The following is a 15,371-nucleotide window of genomic DNA, read 5'->3' on the forward strand; positions in this document are numbered from 1 at the left end:
TTTTTTTTTTTTCCAGAAACAGGTTACTGAGTTCCACTTCCACAGGTGGTGGACCAGAGGGCTTGGTTCGCTGGACCCTCCCATTCACTGGTTCAATCCTCGCCTCTGCGGGAGGAGAAGAGGGGCCCCGAGCTCCATAGGCTCCAGGTCATGTGCCCGCCCACTCATAGCAGGGTAGAGGTGGGTCAGCGCTCTGCCTGTTTCCACAGGAGCATTGGGGGTGGGGGGGATGGGGGGCGCCTGGAGAATTCTAAGTGTTCTGGAAAGATCCTCCCCAGTCCCTCACCAGCCAGCCCTGCTGACCACAGGACCAACCACTCTTTTTTTTTTAAGTTTATTCATTTTTGAGAGTGTGCGTGCGAGCAGGGGCGGGGCAGAGAGGGAGAGAAAGAGAGAATCCCAAGCAGGCTCCATGCTGCCAGCGCAGATCCTGACTCAGGGCTCGAACTCACACACCGTGAGATCATGACCTGAGCTGAAGTCGGACACTCAACCTACGGAGCTCCCCAGGCGCCCCCCAGGACCACTCTCACCCTGAACTCAGTTTCAGGAGGTGAAAGAGGGTATGTTCTCCTTATTTCATCCAGCCCTCCCTCTCCTTCTAGGTGGAAATTCCTCCCCATTTCTGCCTGATCGTTTTGTGTGTCAAGATGAAGACAGCTACCGAAGCCCCCCAGATGAGTCCCCCTCCAGCAAAGCTTAGAAAGAGCAGAGGAAGGACAAGGAATCGCTGTCCCGGCGTCCCTCTTGCTTCTGTCCAGCATGTTTATCCACCCCCTTCACCAGGCTCTGGAAACTTCTCCAGGTAAGAGGTCCCGGTGAGAGGCCTCTCATTCTGCTGAGGAGGAGGAGGAGGCTGAAAGAGAGAAAACGAAACAAAACAAAACAAAACAAAACCCCACAAAGCTTCATCTCCTTCCACGACAGGAAGTTCAAGGCGAAGAAGGGAGAACAGACAGGGAGAGAACATGTAACGACATAATGAACGTGGGACAGAGTCGCCCTTACACGTAACTCTTCCAAGGCTGCCGTCCAAACGGCAGGAAGTCAAGGGCAGCACTTCTGATCCCTAGATCTTTCTCTGGCATGGCACTCTCGTTCACAGCAAGTCGGTGTGTTATTCAAGGGCCTCGCTCCATACCAACCGCTTTAGGAATCAGATTTCTGGGATCCTTTAATTAAAGTATCGAGACACGGGATTAAGATGCAAGACTTGGCAGAAATGTGGACTGCGCCCAGCACAGCCGGTGGTCTGTTTGGAACTAGTGAAGGCACAGGAGGGTCCTGTCCTGGTTTGCGGGCGTGGGGCTCCGGCTCTAACGTCTGGTTGGGGGCTTGGGGGACGGTGTCCGCTGAGCTGGAGAGCCTGAGTGGGAGCTCTGGGCCGAGCTCCTGGAGACTGAGCCCCACGGCCCTTGAGAAGTGTCTGTATGTGGATGCCTGTGGAAATACCCCAGGCGCCCAGGGAGCAAGAGGGGGGCTGCCCGGCCTCAGTCACGCAGTCCACCTGCCAGTCACTCGGCCTGTGTGTTCTCAGCCTCTGGATGGATGAGTTTTCCCAGGGCCCTCGCAGCTCCCAGGATTTACCCTGCGCACTTTTATTTCTCTGAATCCACTAGGCCATCCTCAGGGCTCCTATGACTTGGATCGTATCGGTGACGCTGGAACTAAAAGCCCTAAGGTATCTTTTTAAAAGAGAACTGTAGATTTGTATTTATATATTTTTATAACACGCCGGTATCTAAGCATGAATGTGAACCTACCTCCTTTGAAAGGCTGCCTGGCGGTGGAGAACCCACCACACCCATATTCGGGGACCACCCTGCTCACATGCATGTTAAAGCCAGGCTCCTGTGGTCTGTGGATACTAATGAGTCGCCTCAATAGCAATGATCCAGACTTCACAGGCTCTGACCACCCCCCCTCCCGACACACACACCAACACACAGAAGACAGGATTTTCATCCCCTGTGCCACCCTCCAAGAATATCTGTGGGTCCCGAGAGGCGTCTCACGGGTGCTCGCCACAGCCCTGCCATTGTTCTGCTGACGCCCCACCAACTCCACTGATGGTCCGGGTCTGTGCCCCCCACCCCCAAGAGAACATCCAAGTCGTCCCTGAGTGCCCTGACCCCCACATTAGTGGAGGAAACAGCCCTCTCCTGCTGTGATTCCTCCTCCCTCAAAGCAGAACCCCTTCCCCCACCCCCCCGGACCCCATGCATCAACTCCTACAGCCCAGCCTGAAGACCTTCTCGCCTGGAGACGGAACACAGATTTTCAATGCGGAGCTACGGACAGTTCCGGAAACAAATACCGCTGTGGCTTTTCCTTTCAGCTTCTCCCCCAGCTACCTGCCTTCCTCCCCCTTTGGCTGAAACTCCCCCCCCCCCCAAATTCATGCCGCCCAAAGCCATGAGTCTGCCTGTCAGGTCTGGATCGTAGCTCACGTCCAGGTTAGGACCCAGGTGACATTCTTCCCTTCGGGCGAGTCAACAAAAAGGAGGTCCAAAATTGAGTTGAGGAGCAGGAATACTCTCGGCAGCATCTCCCTTCCTTGAATTTTGGGACAGCTCCTTCTTCAGAGCTAAGTATTCAGGGACTATCACTGGGCTATCTCTTTAGTTCTGTTAAGTATGTGCGTGTCAACGAATCCAGAATATTGCATGGATACTCTGAAAATAAGCAGCAAAGAGGAGTCCTTTCTGTTCTTCCAGTGATCACGAGTCAGATGAGATCTTATTAAATTTAATCAGCCAGATGTGTCATGGAACATGTTTTTAAATTATGAAAGAGTTCTGTGGGCTCTCGGATTGGCCCATGCCCTTGGCAAGGGGAGGGGCCCCTCTCTAGACATGGCCCCAGGTTTCCTGGAGAGAGCCTGACCTCTGGCCTCTGATCTTGGTCCTCCCCTCACCAACTGAGTGTTCCTGGGCAATTCATGTCGCTTTTCTGAGCTTCTGTTTTCTCCCCCAGGAACCGAAAACCCTTGCTGGATTAGTGTAAGAATTGGAGATTTAATGGGCACTCAGTAAATGGGAGCCCTTGGAGCTATTATTTAGTCTGGGAATATTTGGGGAAGAAGAACGAGACGAGCCATATGCTTATCAACAGCTCCACATCTGTCTTTGAAATATGACTCTCTCTGCTTCTCACACACATATGTCTGCACACACGTGCGTGGACACGGACACACACACGTGTGGGAAAGGGCGTGGATTCTGGACCCGGGCTTCCTGGATTTGAGTCCTGGGACCGTATACCTTTTTCTCCTGTGACTTTGGTCACTTAATTGATGAGTTCGTCTCCCTCGTCTGTTGCATGAAGGCTGTTGTAGTGGGCACGAGGATGAAATGAGCTAATATATTTAAACCATTAGAGCAATCGCCAGCACAGAACACTGCCCAGCACATAAAAGAGCACACAGGCTATTATTATTATTACTGTTATTATTCATTATTCCCCTGGCAGGGGAGGGGGTCGAGGGGGGACTCTGACAGTGAGAAACCTGAATTTCAATTCTCATTTTCACCACTGACCTCTGTTCTGTAACCTCCTATACACTTCTTTTTTTTTTTCATTTACACATCTGCTTTTCTTTCCAGAAGAGCTGGTTCAAGTGAGTCTGTTGGGCTCACCTCTTCTAGCCACAAAGCAAACCATTTCCCAGAGAGATGATACGCAAACGGCACAGAAAGAGTCTCCTGGCTTCAGGTGGGCCCATGTGGAAAGAGAAGACCCCCTCGGTCCCGGAGACCTGTCCATCAGCACAGTTAGCAAAGGAAGGGGGTCACTGCCTGGAGGGTGAACATCACCTCGGTCGACTCTGACGCCTTGGCAGAGTGTCCCCCATGAGGAGACCAAGGAAGGCTGCTTGACCAACGAAGACCAGCTGTCACCGCAGCAAGGGTGGCTCTGACTGACCTTCTGTCCACCCAGTCTGTCAGCGATCCATTAGCAGTCCCGTAAGTGACCCTAGTCCTATTGAATCTCCACTTAACGGGGCTCTTGGGAGGATACGTGGATCAAGAATGACGGCTGCCCAGGCCAACCGGAAGGGTGAGAACTGTCATGGCAGCCAGGCAGCATGGCCGCTGAGTCACAAAATGGTGTGGAGGATGAGCCCTGTGGGCACACAGGAGAAGATGCTGGGGCAAAGGAAGGGGCCATGTGGGGGCGAGAGGAAGAAAGACTGGTGGGCTAGGCCTCCCCTTACCTTTGGCTCGTCCTCCGAAGACCAGTCAAAGAAAGCAGGAAGAGAAGTCAGTTTCCTTTGACTTCCCTAACGCAAGCATTCCTCAGAAAAGAGAACAGTGAGCCTAGTTGGGGTGCATAAACCATCTGATGTCCGTCCAGAGAGGTGTCTGTTAATGGGTGTAAAATGGAAAAATGAATCAATGGGACTGATTAATATTTATGAAGAGCCGGACGCGACGGAGTGAAAAAGACCCGTATATTGGACGAGAAGGGAAAGGGGGGATGTGTTCGGGTAAGGTTTCTGTTTTGATCACCGAGTAAGCTTATAGAGCAGGAATGTAGGATAGAAAAATAAAATCTGTATCTAGAAGTTATTAGCATTGTGCACAAAAGTTCTGTTGGTTCCTACTTTAAAAAAAAAATTTTTTTTACATTTATTTATTTTTGAGAGACAGAGAGACAGAGCACAAGTGGGGAGGGGCAGAGAGAGAAGGAGACAGAATCCGAAGCAGGCTCCAGGCTCCGAGCTGTCAGTACAGAGCCCGACGCGGGGCTCAAACCCACAAACGGCGAGATCGTAACCTTAGCCGAAGTTGGACGCTCAACCAACTGAGCCACCCAGGCGCCCCTGTTGGTGCCTACTTTTTGTGTGCCATTCCATCTGAAAAATCACTGTGATTTTGTAGAGGAAGCTGTGATCGAAAAGGCACTCTGAAAGGTAAGCGAGTTTCTTGTGAAAAGAAGCCAAGCTACTAAAACTACAGTTAAGAAATGTAAAAAGTTACCGATTTTACTCCTTTGGATGAAAAGAAATTTATAAGCAGGAGAGAAATTATGGATAGAGGCAAGTTTTGACTACAGTAGTTCAGAGACAGGAACTCTAATTACCCAGAGCAAGAGGCGACTGCTTCGGGAAATTTCTGAAAGGTGAAATAGGAAAGCTGAGGGTCAAAAGCATACCGTGATGAGAATAAATGCAGAAGACTGTTTGCAAGGAGCTACATTGCATAATCATCAAAGGAAGGACAAAGACAGAGAAGGAAACCTAAAGCCCCAAATAAATAACAGAACACAGACCATAAAAGATGCTGGATATAGGGGCGCCTGGGTGGCTCCATCCGTTAAGCGCCCAACTCTTTGATTTCGGCTCATGTCATGATCTCAGGTTTGTGAGTTTGAGCCCCACATCGGGTTCTGCCTGCTTGGGATTCTGTCTCCCTCTCTCTCTGCCCCTACCCTGCTTGTGCTCGCTCGCTCTCTCTCTCAAAATAAATATTAAACAAACTTAAAAAAAAAAGACGCTGAATATAGCACACAGATACTCAGAAGGTACGGAAAGATAAGTCAGAAGCCAAAACTCAGTTACCATTATCATGCAAAGGAACAACATCACTCTTGGTAAAAACAAATGACTTAGCATGTGACCAATACTGCTTTTCTTAAGTACTGCAGAGAAAAGGCTGATAATCACCCTCTATCAAGCCCTACAAGTAGGAGACCTAGAAATGGTTACTGACCATTGTTATCTCTCAAGGAGTTGAAGCAAACTGACCTTACACATTGGAGTTCGTTAGCACTCGCCAACACAGATTACAAAATATAGGGAGGAATTCTCCTCGGGACATTAAGCAATATTTGCAAATGTGTGCAGGTAAGTGTTGACTACCTGATCACTCTGACCAGGAAATGCTTCTCAGCAACGGTGTGATCTCTTTTTCAAAGTGGAAAACATGAATATTATTGTCACCAGCTCGTCGCGGGGAGGCACGGCGGAAGGGACCAGCGAAGACTGCAGCTCTTACGAGAGGAAATGGAAATCCAACTGACAACAAATATTCGTTGAGCACTACACTGTGCTAGGCACATGAGAACTAATACCTCCATGGCTGATAAAGCCTTTCAGAAGTAAGTCTTCAGTTAATTTGCCCGTTTTCGGTGACGATGGTATTGGTAACTCTCTGCGTCCATGAGAAACAATGAGATTTGAAGAGGTTAATTGAACTGGGGATCTCCCGATTTCTAGTTTTATGTCTTTCCTGTGTACTTTCTACATTTAGATGTTGGCATCATTACTCCTTGGCTGAGTTACTCCAAGAACCTCTGCGTTCTCAATCGTTAAAATGGAAATACAAATGCCTACCACATACGGTTGTTGTAAGGATTCGGTGTGTCAAAAAAGCGAGACACGGTGCCGGGCACATAGCAGGTCCTCAGCCAAGGTTGGTGTCTCTCCCTTTCCTTCACTGACGTCCAACTGTCCACCACGGATAGCACCGCCATCCGTGAATAACACGCTCTGAGAATAACACAGAGCGATGTCCCAATGTGAAACGAGGGGACTGGCCAGCCAGGGCTCTGGGGTCAGGCATGGGAGTCCTCTTGGGCTGGAGGGGTGTTGTGTGAGGCCCGGGAGACATAGGGACTTGGACAGAGCTTAGCGGAGGAATGAGATTTGCATGAGTGGAGAGATGGGCAAAAGTTGAGCCAGTAGAGAGAACAAAGGCACCAAAGCAGGTGAACACAGCAGCTGTGTGCGAAGGACCCCAGTTGCTAACCAGTTTGCTAGGCAGCAGGCTAATAGTGAGGAGTGGAAGAGGGGCCAGGGGGTAGCTGAGGCTCTCCTGTGAGGAATTTCCATGCTCGAGGGTTTCAACTCGATCCTACAAGCGAAGGGGAGCCAGTGACGTTTTGTCAATTTGGAGGTCATCTATTAAGATAAATCTGGGGCCAGTGTGTAGAATGGACTGTCAGGGAAGAGGTCGAAAAACAGAGAAATTTTATATATATTTTTTTCAACGTTTATTTATTTTTGGGACAGAGAGAGACAGAGCATGAACGGGGGAGGGGCAGAGAGAGAGGGAGACATAGAATCGGAAACAGGCTCCAGGCTCTGAGCCATCATCAGCCCAGAGCCCGACGCGGGGCTCGAACTCACGGACCGCGAGATCGTGACCTGGCTGAAGTCGGACGCTTAACTGACTGCGCCACCCAGGCGCCCCGAGAAATTTTATATTTTATACACACACGCACATGCAGTCTTTTTCATTTTATATATATATATATATATACACACACACACACACACACACACACATATATATATATATATAATCTACTAATCCCATTTTGAATGGCTTGGACATTAATTTTGCTCTTGTAATCGATTATAGAGGCTTAAAATGGCTGTGTTTTTTGCTTTTGTGACGTATTATGGTCATATCTAGAATTCATTTGCTGTTAAATCGAGAATAAAACTCTCAATTACATTGTTGTTCCTACGGTAAAGCATAATCTACTTTTAGGCTTTCCCTTTGCCATAAACTCTCCAGGAACGAAACTCGATACAAAGCAGAGACTCATTGCATACGATGGTAATTAAATCTCTGCTTGACAAGTAAAAGAGCGGGACTGTAGGCACAGGTCATTTGAGAGAAAGAGAAACAGACTTCAATATGTCAGCAAAGCATACGGAAGTGGGACACCCGTCATCTGTTTTGGGGATACGGGATTATGATATATATTTGAGACAAACCAAAATCCCATCAGTACCCAAATGATGGGATGAATTGTACTTTCAGAATGCAGGCTGGAAGGCCAAGATCAAGGAGTCAGCAACTTGATTTCTCCCAGGGCCTCACTCCTTAGCTTGTAGGGGACCGTTCTCTCTCCATGTCCTCACGTGGCCTTTCTTCCTTCAGGTCTCTTCCTCCTTCAATAGAGACACCAGTCCTATAGGATTAAGGTCCACCTTTATGACCTTTTTTAACTATAATTACCTCCTTAAGGACCCCCATCTCCAAGTCACATGCTGGTTATGGTGGGAGGTGCGGGTCAGGACCGCAACATATGAATGGGGGGGGTGTGGAGGAGGGGACACAATTTGGCCCATAACAGGCCTTCCAAGGAGTTAGGGCTGTGGCTAGGCTATCCACCCAGATGGAGATACAAAGGAGGCACAGCAGGGATCTGTTAGCTGTGGGGCCCAGTGCAGGTGGGGGGGGGACCCAGGAGCCCGACACCCAACACTGGGCTCCCGCAGGTGTGACCGGCGTTCCTCCGAATCCCGGCGGCCGGCCTGGAGATGTTTTTAAGTGTCCCCAGTTTCCGGAAAGGGAACTGAGCGTTCCCTGCGCCCCGGCTCCCTGTTGCCAAAAAGGCACAGGATGGAAAAACCCTCCTGGGCTGAGGACCGAGCGAGGGCGAGCGGGCTCTTGGGGCTCCGAGCCGATTTAGGTTGCGGTGGGTGGCTGTGGTGATTGGGCCTCTCCTTGGTGATCGGTATGACCTGGAGGTTGGCGTCGTTAAGGAGAGGTTTTTGTGATGACTTCAGAAAATTACTGTAAATAAGACGGTATTTCGCTGTTTGTAATTTTATGCAGCTCAATTAGATCACGGTCAGATGAAAACCTTGACATTTGGGGCAGGAAGCGTGTGGCAAGTGGGGGCGGGTGGACTGCAGGCGGGGCTGCTGCCCCCCAAGAAAGTCATGCAAGGGTCTTACAGAAGGGAGACGCGCAGAAGGAATCTTTCGAAATCGATGCTGGTGACTTCCTCTTCCCGACAAAGTTCTCTACTCCTTAAACTCTGTCCTGCTGGATGATGGAGGCAGGAACAGAGACATTGGGGGATGGGAGGGTGGACTCTTTAGGACACGTGGGAGACAGGCGTGCGGTGGCGGCAGTGTTCTGATTAGATCAGGCCAGCGAAACACGCTGTCCTTGCTCTGCTGTCCTTGCTCTGCGGCCCTTGGCCCTGGATGTCAGACGAACACAAAGCCTTGACACGTCTACAGCCAGGCTGTGCTGTTTGGGCAAAGCTCTAAGTGTTTTTCTGGATGGCTCAGGAAAAGGCAGAGAGTTTTTTCTGGGTTGCTCTTACACTTGGCCCAAAAAAGCAGTCACCCAACACTGAACTGCAAAAAAATGCAGACCTCTTGGTACCTCTTCTAAAAAAGAGCTTTGAAATGCATGCATATCTGTGCAACAAAATCCCACTGAAGATCTGTCTTGCATTGAAAAAGGGAGTATTGGAGCAGCAGCTAAGGGAATGGGCTTTCGGGTCAGGAGACCTAGGTTTAAATCCAGGCTCCGACACATTCTCGCTGAGTGACCTTGAACAATGAGATACCCTCCCTGGGCATTAGGATAGCACCTACCTCCTGGTAGTGTCGTGAGAAACACTCAAGCCACGGCTGGGGACAGTGACAGGCACGTGGGACAAAGAGAGCTCGTGGTCGTAATTACTGAACAAAGGCTCCTTTGGACATTTCACCAGGGGTTAAGGGAGAGAGGAGACAGGGAGGGGGAGGGAGAGAGAGCGCGGCTCCGTATACCTACCTACTCGGCTGCATATACCTACCTAATCATGGTACCCAGCAGGGGAAGGGCTAAGTCGCTCTTAGGAAACATCACTGTAAACGCTATATGATATTAAACCTCTCTTCCGAGGGCTTGGTTGACAGACCACACATTTATTTCCTCTCCGAGTAGAGTATGTTACATTTCCCTTTCTCTGACACTCTAGGGTCTTGAAAAAATCCAGGAAACACCTTTACATGCCTTGGCCCAGATTTGCCTTCCTGTCCTCTTCATCTTGACAACTGTCCCCGGCCCGGAGTAACTGACCTGCCGGCCCCAGCCCCTCCGGGTGAGAACTGCCATCGCCCGAAATCTTCCCTCTGCCCAGCAGGTGCCTCAAAGCTTCTGGGAGTTTAGACCTTAGAGCAAGGCAGTGAGCGGAAGCCTCTTTCTCCCAAGAGAAAACCAGTGAAGGGAGCCTTTGCATGTAAACATATATATAAATACAAACCTTCGCAGCAACCAGGATAAATTTAACGTGCAGAAAAATACACACACCGGGATGTGAAGTGCAGCGGGATGCAGGATTGTAAACATGGTTATGATTACAGTAATGTGAAAACCAAATAAAAACCGACAATGCATCGGCAGAAAAATTTCCAGAGTGTGAGCCGTGGTGGTTGGTGGTCTTTGGGAGGTCGGGGGGCGAGGCGGGGGGCAGGGGTAGTTTTCTCCTTCTCCTTCTCCTCCTCCTCCTCCTCCTTCTCCTTCTCCTTCTATAACAAAAAGAATAAATACGTCTATTCTAATGCCCCTTTCACCTGAGGCTCCATGCGTCACCCATGGCCAGGCGACCCACCATCCGGAGAGCTGTGGAGGGGCCTGTCCCTCTAGGTCATATTTCACTCGCCCCTTTTCAGTTCCGGCCTCTGTCTCCTCTCCAGCCACGTTCAGTCACATTCTGGTGGATGTTCTTTCCTCTTCGGATCTTCCTGCATTTCCCATTCTCCTCCTCCTTTGCCCCGTTTGGCTACCTCCTACGTTCTCATGCATCCTCCCTGCCACTCCTTTCGTTCTGGGTCCTTCCTCCAGTCCACCGTCTCTCCCCTGCCCTCAGGATAAAGTTCCAGCTCCTGCTGGTGCCAAGAGCTTCCTTGCTTGCCCTTCCCCACCTTCCACGGGACCAGGCTTCAAGCCTCGTCCTTAGGCTCTGGAGCAACCTGTGAATATGTCTGCCACGGCACTTAGCACATTTTACTGAAATTACCTCTTTCTTATCCATCATATCCCCCAAACGGGAAAGGTCTCTAAGGGAAAAGACCATGTCTCAGTCATGGTTGAGCCACCAATTCCAACCACAGTCCATGGCACATGATAGGTTCTCAATAAATACTGACTCTCCTCCCAAAGCTTTTCCATGGCTGACCTCTGAACGCAGTCCAAACCCTTAGCCTGAGGAACATCCATAGGCTGATTGGAACCTACTTTGCTGTTTTATTTCCCACCGCCCCCCACCCCCACCCCCGCTCCTGCCCAGCCCCAAGACCCCCAGCACTGCCATGCTGAATATCCACTTCCTCCCAAGCCTACCTTGGCCATAGTCTATCCACTCTTTTTCTCATATATGTGCCTCTCACTTCCCTAATTAGACTTACGTAAACCCCAAGCCATGGTCTGCAGGAAATTGGATCCCGCATGGTGTCATGTACACAGGAACCTCTCGATGAGAGCTGTTGACTGGCTGCTGTTGGTCACTGGCTGGTGGGGAGGTCACTGGGCTGGGTGTGTCTGTTTTGGTTCCTGAGCTGTGGGTCCCCTTCCCACACGGTGTGCGCCTTGAGGGAGGGCCCTCGGACCTAAAAGGGAAAGGTTAGGTCACTCCAACCCTCCCCCGCCTGCCCTGCCTCTGCTTCCTTATTTCCTGCCACAGGACAGCAGAGAGGCCCTGTCAACGACTGGCTGAACCACCAGGACCGGTAGGCGAAGGACCCCACACCCCACAGCCAGCATCCTGGCTGGTCCCCAGAACCACCCAGCACTCCAGAGTTTGCTGAATCTGTAGGTAAACTCTTATTGTGCAGGGGCGAAGCATTAAGAAAAAAAAAGCAGGTTTGTTTTCTTTTTACTTATCGACTTCCAATAGCTCCCCTCTGAATGCCGTCCAGGGCAGTAGACTGGCATTCGAGAACTTACAGGTTTTGTATCCAGATCTGTCTTTCATCAACCAGACACCATCCAAAGCCACCCAGCCTGCACCTTTCACTCACTTAGCAAGAACCGGGAGGATTTTCACACACTGAATACGTAGGTGAATTAATTAACCCAGCTGGGATTGTTGTGTATGTGACCTCACGTGTTCTTTAACAAAAGATGTCGGCATCCAGGAGTGGCTCTACCTCGTCCTGGTTTGCATCACAAGGGCTCCGGCTTGAGCCAACGCGGAAGAATGTAGAGCACAGACCTCCTCAGCCCTGCGAGAACACAGGGTGACGTCACCGCCTCACCCCTTCTTGGTGTTTCTTCTCCCTCCATGGGTGTGACGTCAACAGGGGACCTCAGGCCTTGAAGAAGGGACTTGCCCTGTGGAAGAGGGGTTGGCTGAGGACTACTCAAAAAGGCATCCCCCTTTCCCCCCACCCCCAGTGAATTGAGGGGAGCCAGGCTTGCAGGGCTCGGGGGACCAGGAAGCACTGAAGCGAATAAGGGGATAAGACCCCTAGGGGCAGCACGGAGGGCGGGCGGTGGGTTCTCAGTTCTAGTTCTCCAACCTGGACCTTCAATTGTCCCCCATTGTATGCAGATCAGGGCGGGCTCCTCACCCACCACCGCAGGGCCTTCAGGTGTTCAAAACTGGGGCACGGCCTCTGCTTAACTAGAAAGAGGCCTGGGCTGGTGACTCACGCGAACTCACCTGAGAATGTGCAGCTCTTTGGTCCCGGCCCAGATGGCCTGTCTCCCACCTACTGAGCCTTCTCCTCGTGTCTGTCGAGACAGCCTCAAAGCCAAGGGACCGAAGAGAGCAAACTTGATTTTTTTTTTAGTTTATTTATTTATTTTGAGAGAGACAGAGAACGCTCGAGCGGGGGAGGAGCAGAGAGAGAGGGAGACAGAGAATCCCAAGCAGGCTCCGCCCTGTCAGGGCTGTGGGCACAGAGCCCCATGCGGGGCTTGAACCCACGAAACTGTGAGATCACGACCTGAGCTGAAACCAAGAGTCCGACATGTAACCGACTGAGCCCCCCAGGCGCCCCAGGGCAAACTAGAGTTTTAAAACCTGGACAGTGGTGAGCATGAGCCTCCTTGGGACGCGGTCTTCCTCCCTCACTGGCTTCTCTCACTTCCAACCACCAATTTTTACCTTCTTGAACTGTTGAGGCTGTTTGTGACCTCCTGGGAGCAGCTTGTCCTCTGAACTTCTGCATTTGCAGCTGAGTAACAGCAAATCAATGGACTAGAAGGATCAGGTGCCTAGTCTCACCGCCCTGGCCAGAGACAGATATAAGAGCAGAAATGCACTCCCTGGGATTTCATTCATCAGAGACACCTCGTCTGAGGACAGCACCGACTGTCAGCTAACCCTCCTCTCCCTATTCCTCAAGATCTCCAGTGTGGTATTGGGGCTCCTGGAGAAAGGAGAAATGTTCTCAGCTTAGAGTTAATCTGCCCGGTCTCCTTCCAGACTGCTGCAGCCTGTCCGTTTTTAATGGGAAAGAAGTCCTGGCGAGTGTCAGAAGCCCTCTGTGCCGTCCAGATGCTCACGTAAAGACGGCCGCCATGATGGGGGCGTTTCACCCATTGGTCAAGTGCCAACAGTATACAGTGCAGGACAGAGATTACATGGATTGCCCGAGCGAACAGGCTGACCCTCGACGTGCCCTACGTGTCCCTGTGGGCACCCCCCACTCAAGTTGATATTTTAAAAGAAAATAAACACACCCAGACAACCATCTCCCATGCCTCTCCCCCTTCCCTTCCCTCTGATAATGGAAGCAACCCTTTACCAAGTTGTTGGCTGTTGGCCAAAGGCCATAGATCCTAGCCCTACACCCAGGGGCTGGGCTCACCCTTGAGACTGGGTCAACTGGAGATCCCAGTTGTCGCCGGACCTCTCTTCACTTCTCAGCGACGCCTGTCACTGGATCCAGCTACATCCTGGCTCCCAAGTGGTTCTAGCTAGATTAGACCCAGTCTGAAGACAATTTGAGACTCTTGCCCAACAGCCTTTGGGAATCCTGAGTTTTTCCACTGGGAAAAGGGAGCTGCAGAAACCTGCCTCCCCCTGGGGCTCTACCCAGCACCCGGCATCCTGCAGGGTTGCCTGGGCCCCTCCCAGCCCCGGTCTAACCCCAAGTGAGCTGGCATTGGCTGGTCGGTCTGGTCTCACCCGGAATCCTTGTTTGCCTTGGCCTCTGTCAAGGAGGCAGGGAGCCCGAGGAACCGGAGGGTTAAGCAACAGCTTCCCAAGGGCGAATTCCTGCCTGGCATAGCTGATTCCCGAGCCAAGCCTGGGTAGTTCTATTTCTGCTGATTCCCCATCATGCTGCACACTGCGTGCCGGTTCTCTCCTCTTGCCCGGATGCCCCCACCCAGGAGAAGGAGCTCGGTCTGACTGCCACGGCCCAGATGCAGATCTTGCATGGGTACGCTCCTGCCAACTGAATTCTCAGAATATAGTAGGGGCTATCCTTGGGGCCGTTCTGGAGTTCTGTTAGCCCTTCCTCCAAGCCCAGCTGAATCGACATGGCCACGTGTTATTTACGATACCCCAAATAGGCAAGTGCTTGATATCAGGGTAGTTTAAGTGTCAGAGGGGCAGGGCCTGGCCTAACTCGTGAGGCTGGGACCTCCAAGGAGCAGATAAGAGCCTTCGTTGTCACTGTGATGGCTTTGCCCAGTGTCACCCATCATTCTTCAGACCCTACCCCCCTCATGAGTGTTACAGGGTTGTATCTGATTATTTTTGCACCTGCTTAGAAATGTATGAAAGACAGAGTTTCTCGGCCCTTCTCTAGAGCAAAGCTAATCGCACAGGCTGCAGCAAGCAGCCATTCTACCCCCATGAGCTGGGAGGTGGTAAGCTAAGGAAAGCCTGCTCCTATCCCCATTTTCACATGAGATTCTAGAACCTTCCGGGGACCACCCCTCTTAGTAAACCTGTCTCAGCATAATTGTCAACACCCCCTCTTGCTCTCAAAAGTGCCAGCTGGACGATGGGTTCAATAGTCATCCCACGTACCGAGGACGTCGCGTTCCTTCTAGCCCTGGTAAGGCTGGCGGAGCTGAGGGTGAGAAAGGGAAGTGACTCGTCCAGGCTCACGCGGTGAGTCAGCAGCTGAACGATTTCAGAGAATCCAGGAGCTTTGACTAGGGTGCCACTCACCGCTGACCCCGCCCCGCGAAGGGAGTTGAAGGGACAGAAATTGGTTGAAACCGCACACCAGGGCCAAGAGGTGAGTAAAAACGGCGAGGAGACCGGCAGCAGAAAACATCCAGAAGACAAAAGGAATCCCTCAAGATATGTTGGTTGCGAAGAGAATGCCCACATGCCCGCGCAGCTAACCAGCTTTAGAAGACACCCAGGCGGTGGGTGCAAAATAATACCGTGCAATGCGCCGACCCAGCATAGTGGGGACCCAGTAGCTGCCGGATGATGGGTGAACGCATGAGTTACAAGCCGCCCCAGGGAGAAGGGAAGCCCGAAGGAGTCATTGCAGACAATCTGGGGAGACGGCAGGGAGGGAGCAGGACGCTCCCTGCTTCTGGCAGGTGGCACAGGGCCGTCCTGGCCAGTGTGTGCTCCGAAGGACCCCGGGGTTACCTGCAACCCTACCGCGGGGGGCTGCTTAGCGAGGTGAGCGTTAAGCCGGCTTCTGGAAG

The 15,371-nt window shown here is 51.4% G+C and overlaps 2 long non-coding RNA genes across 3 annotated transcripts; one reads left to right on the forward strand and one right to left on the reverse strand.

Moving 5' to 3' along the window:
• Window positions 1-5,496: 5,496 nt before the first annotated feature.
• On the forward strand, window positions 5,497-9,854 carry LOC123380750. Its single transcript, XR_006586889.1, has 3 exons — window positions 5,497-6,102; window positions 6,255-6,416; window positions 9,721-9,854. It is a non-coding gene; the product is annotated as an uncharacterized LOC123380750 (long non-coding RNA).
• Window positions 8,552-15,116, reverse strand: LOC109492407. Of its 2 annotated transcripts, XR_002736740.2 has the most exons (6): window positions 13,559-15,113; window positions 12,853-12,976; window positions 12,406-12,489; window positions 11,891-12,074; window positions 11,150-11,350; window positions 8,552-10,270 (listed from the first exon to the last, which is right to left on the reverse strand). It is a non-coding gene; the product is annotated as an uncharacterized LOC109492407 (long non-coding RNA). The 2 variants fall into 2 exon arrangements; XR_002146241.3 differs by lacking the exon at window positions 8,552-10,270 and having other exon boundaries at window positions 11,048-11,350; window positions 13,559-15,116.
• Window positions 15,117-15,371: the final 255 nt, after the last annotated feature.

This window comes from Felis catus, chromosome D2 (genome assembly GCF_018350175.1).
Source record: "Felis catus isolate Fca126 chromosome D2, F.catus_Fca126_mat1.0, whole genome shotgun sequence".
Lineage (NCBI taxonomy): Eukaryota > Metazoa > Chordata > Mammalia > Carnivora > Felidae > Felis > Felis catus.